The following is a 10365-nucleotide window of genomic DNA, read 5'->3' as shown; positions in this document are numbered from 1 at the left end:
TTTAGTGAACTGCTGATGTCTGAAATTGATCAAACATACAATCAGAAGGCAGTGGTAATTACTGATGATTGGAATATGAAAGCCGGAAACAGAGAAGAAGGATAAAGTGTTGGAAAATACATCCTTGGTGATAGGAACCATGCCAGAGATCACATAATAGAATTCTGTAAGACCAATGACTTATTCATCTAAATATTTTTTTTCAATAACAAAATGACGACTATACACCTGGATTTTGCCAGATGCATTATGTGAGAATCAAATTAACTACATCTGTGGAAAGGGATGATGGAGAAGCTTGATTATTATCAGTCAAGTAAATCCAGGGACCGAACGTGGAATAGACCATCAATTGCTCATAAGCAAGCTCATGATGAAGCTGAAGAAAATCAAAGCAAGCCCATGAAAGCAAAAGTACAATCTTGAGTACATCCTGCCTGACTTTACAGACCATGTCAAGGATAGATTTGATGCATTGAACTCTAATTTCTGAAGGCCGGAAAAGTTGTGTGATGACATCAAGGACATCGTACATGAAGAAAGTAAGAGATTATTAGAAAGATGGGGAAAAAAAAAGGATGTCAGAAGAGAGTATGAAACTTGCTCCTTAGCAGAATACTGAAAGTGAACTGAGGAACTTATAAGAGCTAAACAGATTTCAAAGTGTGGCTCAAGAAGACAAGGTGAAGTAGTATAATTTAGTGTGAAAAGACCTTGCATTAAAAAACTAAAAGGGAACAATGTGATTGGCATTTCTAAGCTGAAGAAATTGAAGATAATACTGAATCTTTGAGTCATATTATTGAAGAATTCTATAGGCGAAGTATTGAATGACACAGAAAGCATCAAAAAACAGTGGAAGTAATACACAGAGTCACTTTACCAAAAATAATCGATTGACATTCAACTATTTCAGGAAGTACCACATGATCAGGAACCATTGGTACTCAGGGAACAAATCCAAGCCTTACAGAAGACACTGGCAAAAAACAAGGCTCTAGGACTAGACGGAATACCAATTGAAATGCTTCAACAAATAGATGCAACTCTTGAAGTGCTTACTCATCTAAGTCAAGAAATTTAGAAGACAGCTAACCTAGACAACCAACTAGACAAGAGCTATATTCATGGCCATTCCAAAGAAAGGTTATCAAAGGAAATGTGGGAATTATTGAACAATATCATTAATATAACACGATAGCAAAATTTTGCTATAGAGTTAATGTAATTGATACCACTAAGCTATAGACTGGAAAAAGGTTGAATTGGCAAATGTTGTGTGTCTTAGTTATCTAGTGCTGCTATAACAAAAATATCACAAGTAGGTGACTTTAACATACAGAAATTTATTTTCTCACAGCTTAGAAGGGTATAAGTCCTAATTCAGGGTGCCTGCTCTAGTAGAGCAAACCCTGGTGGTGTGGTGTTTAAGTGCTACAGCTGCTAACCAAAAGGTCAGCAGTTTGAGTCCACCAGTGCTTCTTGGAAACTCTATGGGGCAGTTCTACTCTGTCCTATAGGGTTGCTTGCTATGAGTCAGAATCAACTTGACAGCAATGGGTTTGGGCTGTAGTGGAAGGATTTCTTTCTTTTGGAACTGAGGAAAGGTCCCTATTCCTTGGTTCCTTGGAGATATTCATGTAGCTTTATCTCTGCTTCCTTGCTTAATTTGCTCTTTCTCATACCAAAAAAAAAAAAAAAAAAAGTTGATTCTGACTCATAGTGACCCTACAGGACAGAGTAGAACTGCCCCATAATGTTTCCAAGGAGTAGCTGGCAGATTTGTACTACGGACCTTTTGGTTAGTGCCTGAACTCTTAACCACTGTGCCATCAAGAGAGGTTTAAGACACACCCAAGATATCGATTAAATAGTGCCTCACTAACATAACAAAGAAACCCATTCCCAAATGGGATTATAAATTCAGGCATACCCAAAACTCATTGCAGTCAAGTGGATTCCAACTCATAGTGACCCTATAGGACAGAGTACAACTACCCCGTAGAGTTTTCAAAGCTGTAATCTTTACCGGAGCAGACTGCCACATCTTTCTCCAGAAGAGCAAGTGGGTTTAAACTGCCGACCTTTTGGTAAACAGCAGAGGATTTAACCACTGTACCACCAGGCTCCTTCTAACAACAGGTATGGGGTTAATCTTTACAATGCGTATTTTTGGAGGACACAATTCAATCCATAACTCTGTGTGTATATAAACGTGTGTATATAATATATGTATATATATTTATATATATATGTATTTGTAAAACAAACAGTAACTGGCTGCTAAGGCAATTTTTTATGTCAAGAAAACACTTCATGGGATTTATTTTCTTGATGTGAAGGTTTAGGGGGATGGTTTCAGTCCATGGAAGCAACAGTCAAGATAGAAAGCTGTATTACTTTGAGCAAATCTGCTGCAAAAGACAGCTTTGAAATGTTAAAAAAAACAAACATATCACTTTGATGACAAAGAACTGCCTGACCCAAGCCATGATATTTTTAATTGCCCTCATAGGCTTGTGAAAGCAGGATATTGTAAAAGGAAGATCAAAAATGAATTGATATAACCATATTAAATATTTATGCACCCAATGAAAGGGCTTCAAGATACATAAAACAAACTCTAACAGTATTGGAAAGTGAGATAGACAGCTCCACAATAATAGTAGGAGACTTTAACACACATCTTTCAGTGAAAGACAGAACATCAAGAAAGAAGCTCAATAAAGACATGGAAGATGTAAATGCCACAATCAACCAACCTGACCTCATAGACATATACAGAACACTCCATCAAACACTAGCCAAGTATATTTTCTTTTCCAACACACATGGAACATTCTGTAGAATAGACAACATATTAGGTCATAAAGCAAACCTTAACAAAATCAAAAACATTGAAATGTTACAAAGCATCTTCTCTGACCATAATGCACAAAAGTAGAAATCAACAATGGGAAAAGAAATCAAACGCTTGGAAATTCAACAATATCCTGGTAAAAAATTACTGGGTTATAGAAGACATTAAGGACGGAATAAAGAAATTCATAGCCTCCAGTGAGAATGAAAACACTTCCTTTCAGAACCTTTGGTACACAGCAGAAGCAGTGCTCAGAGGTCAATTAACATCAATAAATGCACACATAGAAAAAGAAGAAAGGGCCAAAACCAAAGAATTATCCCTACAACTTGAACATACAGAAAGAGAGCAACAAAAGAAACCCTCAGGCACCAGAAGAAGCAAATAATAAAAATTAGAGCAGAATTAAATGAAATAGAGAACAGAAAAACAACTGAAAGATTTAACAAGACCAAAAGCCAGTTCCTTGAAAAAATAAACAAAATTGATAAGCCATTGGCCAAACTGACAAAAGAAAGACAGAAGAGGAAGCAAATAAAGCGAGTAAGAAATAAGATCGGTGATATCACAGCAGACCCAGCTGAAACTGGAAGAATCATATCAGATTACCATGAAAAATTGTACTCTAACAAATTTGAAAACCTGGAAGAAATGGATGAATTTCTAGAAACACACTACCTACCTAAACTAACACAAACAGAGGTAGAACAACTAAATAAACCCATAACAAAAGAAGAGATTGAAAAGGCAACGAAAATCTCCCCCCAAAAAAAAGCACTGGCCTGGACAGCTTCCTTGTAGTGTTCTTTGAAACTTTCAGAGTAGCATTAACAACACTACTAGAGGCATTTCAGAGCATAGAAAAGGACGGACTACTCCCAAACTCATTCTATGAAGCCAGCATATCCCTGATACCAAAACCAGGTAAAGATACCACAGAAAAAGAAAATTACAGACCTATATCCCTCATGAACACAGATGCAAAAATCCTCCACAAAATTCTAGCCAATAGAATTCAACAACATATCAAAAAAATAATTCACTGTGACCAAGTGGGATTCATATCAGGTTTGCAGGGATGGTGCAACATTAGAAAAACAATTAATGTAATCCATCACATAAATAAAACAAAAGACAGAAATCACGTGGTTTTATCAGTTTGTGCAGGAAAGGCATTTCACAAAATTCAACACCAATTCATGATAAAAACTCTCAGCAAAATAGGATTACAAGGAAAATCCGTCAACATAAAAAAGGCCATTTATGCAAAGCCAACGACCCACATCATCCTAAATGCAGAAAGTCTGGAAGCATTGCCCTTGAGATCGGGAACCGGACAAGGATGTCCTTTATCACCACTTTTACTCAACATTGTGCTGCATGTCCTAGCCAGAGCAATCAGGCTAGGTAAAGAAATAAATGGCATCCAGATTGATAAGGAAGAAAAAAAAAAAATCAAACCCAGTGCCCTCGAGACGATTCTGACTCATAGTTACCCTATAGGACAGAGTAGAAGTGTCCCAAAGAGTTTCCAAGGAGCACCTGGCAGATTTGAACTGCTGACCCTTTGGTTACCAGCTGTAGCACTTAAGCACTGCACCACCAGGGTTTCCATTGATAAGGAAGAAGTGAAAGTATCTCTATTTGCAGATGACATAATCTTATAAGCAGAAAACCCTAAAGAATCCTCAAGAAAACTACTGAAACTATTAGAAGAGTTCAGCAGAGTATCTGAAAACAAGATAAACATACAAAAATTAGTTGGATTGCTTCACACCAACAAAGAGAACATTGAAGAGGAAATCATCAAATCAATGCCATTTACAGTAGCCCCCAAGAAGATAAAATACTTAGGAATAAATCTAACCAGAGACATAATAGACCTATATATATATAAAAAAAAACTACAAGACACTACTGCGAGAAACCAAAAGAGACCTACATAAGTGGAAAAACATACCTTGCTCATGGACAGGAAGACTTAACATTGTAAAAATGTCTATTCTACCAAAAGCCATCTATAGATACAATGCAATTCCCATCCAAATTCCAGCGACAATTTTTAATGAGATGGAGAAACAAATATCAACTTCATATGGAAGGGAAAGAGGCCCCGGATAAGTAAAGCATTAGTGAATAAGAAGAACAAAGTGGGAGGCCTCACTCTACCTGATTTTAGAACCTATTATACTACCACAATAGTCAAATAAAGCCTGGTAAAACAACGGACACATAGACCAATGGAACAGAATTGAGAATCCAGACATATACCCATCCACATATGAGCAGCTGATATTTGACAAAGTCCCAAAGTCAGTTAAATGGGGAAAAGACAGTTTCTTTAACAAATGGTGCTGGCATAACTAGATATCCATCTGCAAAAAAAATGAAACAAGACCCATAACTCACTCCATGCACAAAAACGAACTCAAAATGGATCAAAGACCTAAATATAAAATCTAAATCATAAAGATCATGGAAGAAAAAATAGTGACAACGCTAGGAGGGCTAATACATGGCATAAACAGTATAGGAAACATTATTAACAATGCAGAAGAGAAACTAGATAACTAGGAGTTCCTAAAAATCAAACACCTATGCTCATCCAAAGACTTCACCAAAAGAATAAAACAATTACATACAGACTGGGAAAAAGTTTTTAGCTATGACATTTCTGATCAGCATCTGATCTCTAAAATCTACATGATACCCAATTTAAAAATGGGCGAAAGATATGAGCAGACACTTCACTAAAGAAGACATTCAGATAGTTAACAGATACATGAGGAAATTCTCATGATCATTAGCCATTAGAGAAATGCAAATCAAAACTACAATGAAACTTCGCCTCACTCCAACAAGGCTCCATTAATCCAAAAAACACTAAATAATAAATGTTGGAGAGGTTGTGTGGAGACTGGAACACTTCTATACTGCTGGTGGGAATGTAAAATGGTACAAGCACTTTGGAAATCGATTTGGCATTTCCTTAAAAAGCTAGCAACCAAACTACTTTAGGATCCAGCAATCGCACTCCTTGGAATATATCCTAGAGAAATAAGAGCCTTTACACAAACAGATATATGCGCACCTATATTCATTGCAGCACTGTTTACAACAGCAAAAAGATGGAAAAAACCTAGGTTCCCATCAACAGATGAATGGATAGATAAATTATTATAAAATGGAATACTATGCATCAATAAAGAACAAGGATGAATCTGTGAAACATTTCACAACATGGAGGAAACTTGAAGGCATTTTTTTTGAGTGAAATTAGTTATTTGCAAAAGGACAAATATTGTATGAGTCCACTAGTATAAGAACTCAAGAAATAGTTTAAACAGAGAAGAAAATATTCTTTGATGGTTACGAGAGGGTGCAGGGAGGAAAGGAGGGGAAGGATAGGGGTATTCAATAATTAGATAGTAAATAAGAACTAATTTAGGTGAAGGGAAAGACAACACACAATACAGGAGAGGTCAGCACAACTGGGCTAAACCAAAAGCAGTTTTCTGAATACAACTGAATGCTTCGAAAGCCAGAGTAGCAGAGATGGGGGCTTTGGGGCCATGTTTTCAGGGGACATCTAGGTCAATTGGCATAATAAAATCTATTAAGAATACATTCTGCATCCCACTTTGGTGAGTGGCGTCTGGGGTCTCAAACACTAGCAAGTGGCCACCTAAGATGCATCAGTTGGTCTCACCCCATCTGGAACAAAGTAATTATGAGCCCAAGAGAAAGAAACCAAAGACAAAAACCAAACCCAGTGCCGTTGAGTTGACTCTAACTCATAGGAAAGGACCACATAAATCAAAGACTACATCAGCCTGAGACCAGAAGAACTAGATGGTGCCTGGCTACAAATGATGACTGCCCTGACAAGGAACACAACAGAGAATTCCTGATGGTGTAGGAGAGCAGCAGGGTGTGGATTTCAAATTCTTGTAAAAAGACCAGACGTAATGGTCTGACTCAGACTAAAAGGACCCTGGAGGTCGTGGTCCCCAGACCTCCTGTTAGCCCGAGACTGGAACCATTCCCAAAGCCAACTCTTCAGTCAGGGATTGGTCTGAACTATAAGATAGAAAATGATACTTGTGAGGACTGAGCTTCTTGGCACAAGTAGACACATGAGACTATGTGGGCGGCTCCTGTCTGGAGGGGAGATGAGAAGGCAGAGGGGGACAGAAGCTGGTTGAATGGACACTGGAATACAGAGTGGAGAGGACTGTACTGTCTCTTTAAGGGGAAAGCAACTAGGAGCATATAGCAAGGTGTATATAAGTTTTTGTGTGAGAGACTGACTTGATTTGTAAACTTTCACTTAAAGCACAATAAAAAAAATGATGCATTTGAATTGTGGTGTTGGTGAAGAACGTTGAATAAAACGTGGACTATCAGAAGTAAGAAAGAAGCAGTTTTGGAGGAAATGCAGCCAGAATGTTGCTAAAATTGACAATGGTGAGACTTCATCTTGCTTGCTTTGGACAGATCATCAGGAAAGGCCAATTGCTAGAAAAGGAATCCCATTTGATAGTGTGTCAGCAAAAGTGAGGGAAACCCTTCATGACAAAGGTGTCAACTCTTCTTTGGTCTTCCTTTTTCATTGTCTAGCATTTACATGCATATGAAGCAGTTAAAAATACCATGGTTTGGGTCAGGTGCATCTTAGTCCTCAAAGAGCATTCTTTGCTTTTTAACACTTTAACGAGTTCTTTTGCAGCAGATTTGTCCAATGCAATATATCCTTTGATTTCTTGACTCCTTCTTCCATGGGTGCTAATTGTTGATCCAAGTAAAATGAAATTCTTGATAACCTCAGTATTTTCTCCATTTATCAGTTGAGAGGATTTTGGCTTTCTTTATGTTGATGTGTAATCCATGCTGAAGGCTGTAGTCTTTGATCTTCATCTGTAAGTGCCTTCATCTGTTAAAAAAAAAAAAAATTTTTTTTTTTTTTCATCTGTTACTGCCTACAAAATCCTAGGCAGGCAGTTCGACTTGGTCATATAGAGGGGCTGTGAGTCAGAATCAATTGGAGGGCACACAACAATATGTTAGTTCTATGTTTAAACTTTTGAGGAAACAACAAACTATTTTTCAAAGGGGCTGCACCATTTTACGATCCCACTAGAAATGTATGAGTGTTCAAATTTCTCCACATTTTCATCAATACTAGTTATTTTCTGTTTTATTATGTGTGTTTTATTTTTGTTTTTGCCATCTTAGTGGAGGTGTGGTTTTGATTTGCATTTCTTGAATGACTAATGATGTTGTGCATCTTGTCATTTATGGTCATTTTTATAACTGCCCTGAACAATTGTCTACTGAGGTACTTTGCTCAATTTTTAATTGCATTGCTGGTTTTGTTGTTACTGAGTAGAAAAAGGTCTTTATATACTGTGGGTACTGGAAAATATTAAAAGTCTTTTCTCCTATTCTGTAGATTGTCTTTTCACTTTCTTGATAATATTCTTTGATTCACAAAAAATACAAAGTTTTATCTTTTTATGAGATTGCATTTATCTATTTTTTTTTTCATTTTTTTACTTGTAATTTGGATGCCACATCTAAGGATCCACTGGCAAATCCAAGGTCAAGAATATTTTTTTCCCTATGTTTTCTTCTTAGAGTTTTATAGTTTTAGCTCTTAAATTTTGGTCTTTTGGGATCTTGATAAGGAATGAATGAAATCTATAGACTGAATATATTTCTATTTATTTGCATCTTTAATTTTGTTGAGCAAAGTATTCTAGGTTTCAAGATGGACATTTTTGCATATTCTTGGTTAAATGAATGGTAAATGGATTGCTTTCTTAATTTTTTTTTTTTTTTTGGATTTTTCATTGTTAGTATGTATCAATACAACTGACTTTGGTCTTTTGATCTTTTATTATGCAAGTTTCCTGAATTTGTTTAGAAGCTCTAATAGTTTTTTTTTTTTTAATGGATATTTAGGATATTCTACAGGTAGACACAGAGTCCCCTGGTGGTACAAATAGTTAACATACTCAACTACTAACCAAAAATTAGGAAGTTTTAGTCCACACAGAGAAGATCTGAAGAAAAATCTTGCTATCTACTTCTGAAAACTCAGCCATTGAAAACCCCAGAAGCCCAGTTCTACTCTGACACACATGGGTTCGGCATGAGTTGGGTTTGACTCTATTGCAACTGGTGTTTTTTTTTTTTATGTAAATATAGCTATGAGGTTGTTTTGTTGAATGTTGTTGTTACCACTTGCCATTTAGTTGGCTCCTACTCATGGCAATCTAGTATATAACAGAAAGAAATATTGCTGGGTCTCTGCCATCGTAATGACTATTGGTATGTTTGAGCCCATTTTTGTGGTTATTGTTTCAATCCATCTTGTTGAGGGTTTCACTCATTTGTGTAATCCTCTACGTTACTTAATAGGACTTCCTTTTCTAGTGATTAATGTTTCCAGATGGCACGTTCAAAGTAAGCAAGATAAAGTCTTTCCAACCTCATTCCTAATAAATATTTTGTTGTTTTATTATAAGACTGATTTGTTTGTTCTTTTGTTAATCCATGGTATATTCATGATTCTTCACCAACACCACACTTTGAGCACATCAATACTTCTGTCTTCTTTTTTCATTGTCCAGTTTTCACATTCATGAATGTGATTAAAAAAAAAAGATCAGTGTTGAATAGAAATAGTGAAAACAGATAACCTTGTCTTGTTCCTGATTTTAGCGCAAAGTCTTTCAGTCTTTCACCATTGAGTATAGTGTTAACTGTGTTTTTTTTCACAACTTATCAAGTTAAGGAAGTATATGGAAGTCAAGGGAATTTAGGGCTTATCGAGAAAAGAGATAAGACTATGAGACAGTGCTGCAGAACAAGCTATTCAGAGGGGACAATACATTGAAAGTCACATGCAGGGCATGGTCCCCCACAGCAGAAGGTCTTCCAGAGGCTAGTGGCATAGGGAGCATCAGGAGAAGAGGACAAGAAATTCCCAGGGGTGAGGAGAAGTGATGTCCTCCTGCAGCCAACAAGACCTGACAGGACACTGGGTTTGAACCTCAGGCTGGTCTTTGGGCTGTGCACAAATGGGACGTATACACTAAGGCCCAACTGTAGGAGGCCTGTGTAAGCACTGAAAGGATACCTAATTTAGAATCCATCTTCAGTGACCAGGAAAGTGTTTTTAGTTTTATTTCTTTTTCTTCTGTTTTTGACTCCAAAATGGTCTCTGTCAGGTCACTGTTTGACCACTAAAATAACTGAGGATAGACTTCAGTGACCACACAAGTCAAAGAATACAGTCTATGCAAAATAATAAGTAAATATAAACAAGTGAACAAAAAAATAGTTTGGAAATGTCACTAAAAAAACAGATGAGTGCAGCCCTCAACAATAACAGCAAGCACTAGGTAGGCTACAAAATCTGTTTTTTGGAGTTAACACATTCAACCCTGGGTGTCTACATTGGATCTCTGATCCTTCAGTACGTTCAGTATCGCTACAAA

Source organism: Loxodonta africana, unplaced genomic scaffold (genome assembly GCF_030014295.1).
Source record: "Loxodonta africana isolate mLoxAfr1 unplaced genomic scaffold, mLoxAfr1.hap2 scaffold_201, whole genome shotgun sequence".
Lineage (NCBI taxonomy): Eukaryota > Metazoa > Chordata > Mammalia > Proboscidea > Elephantidae > Loxodonta > Loxodonta africana.
Note: the sequence above shows the minus strand (reverse complement) of the source record.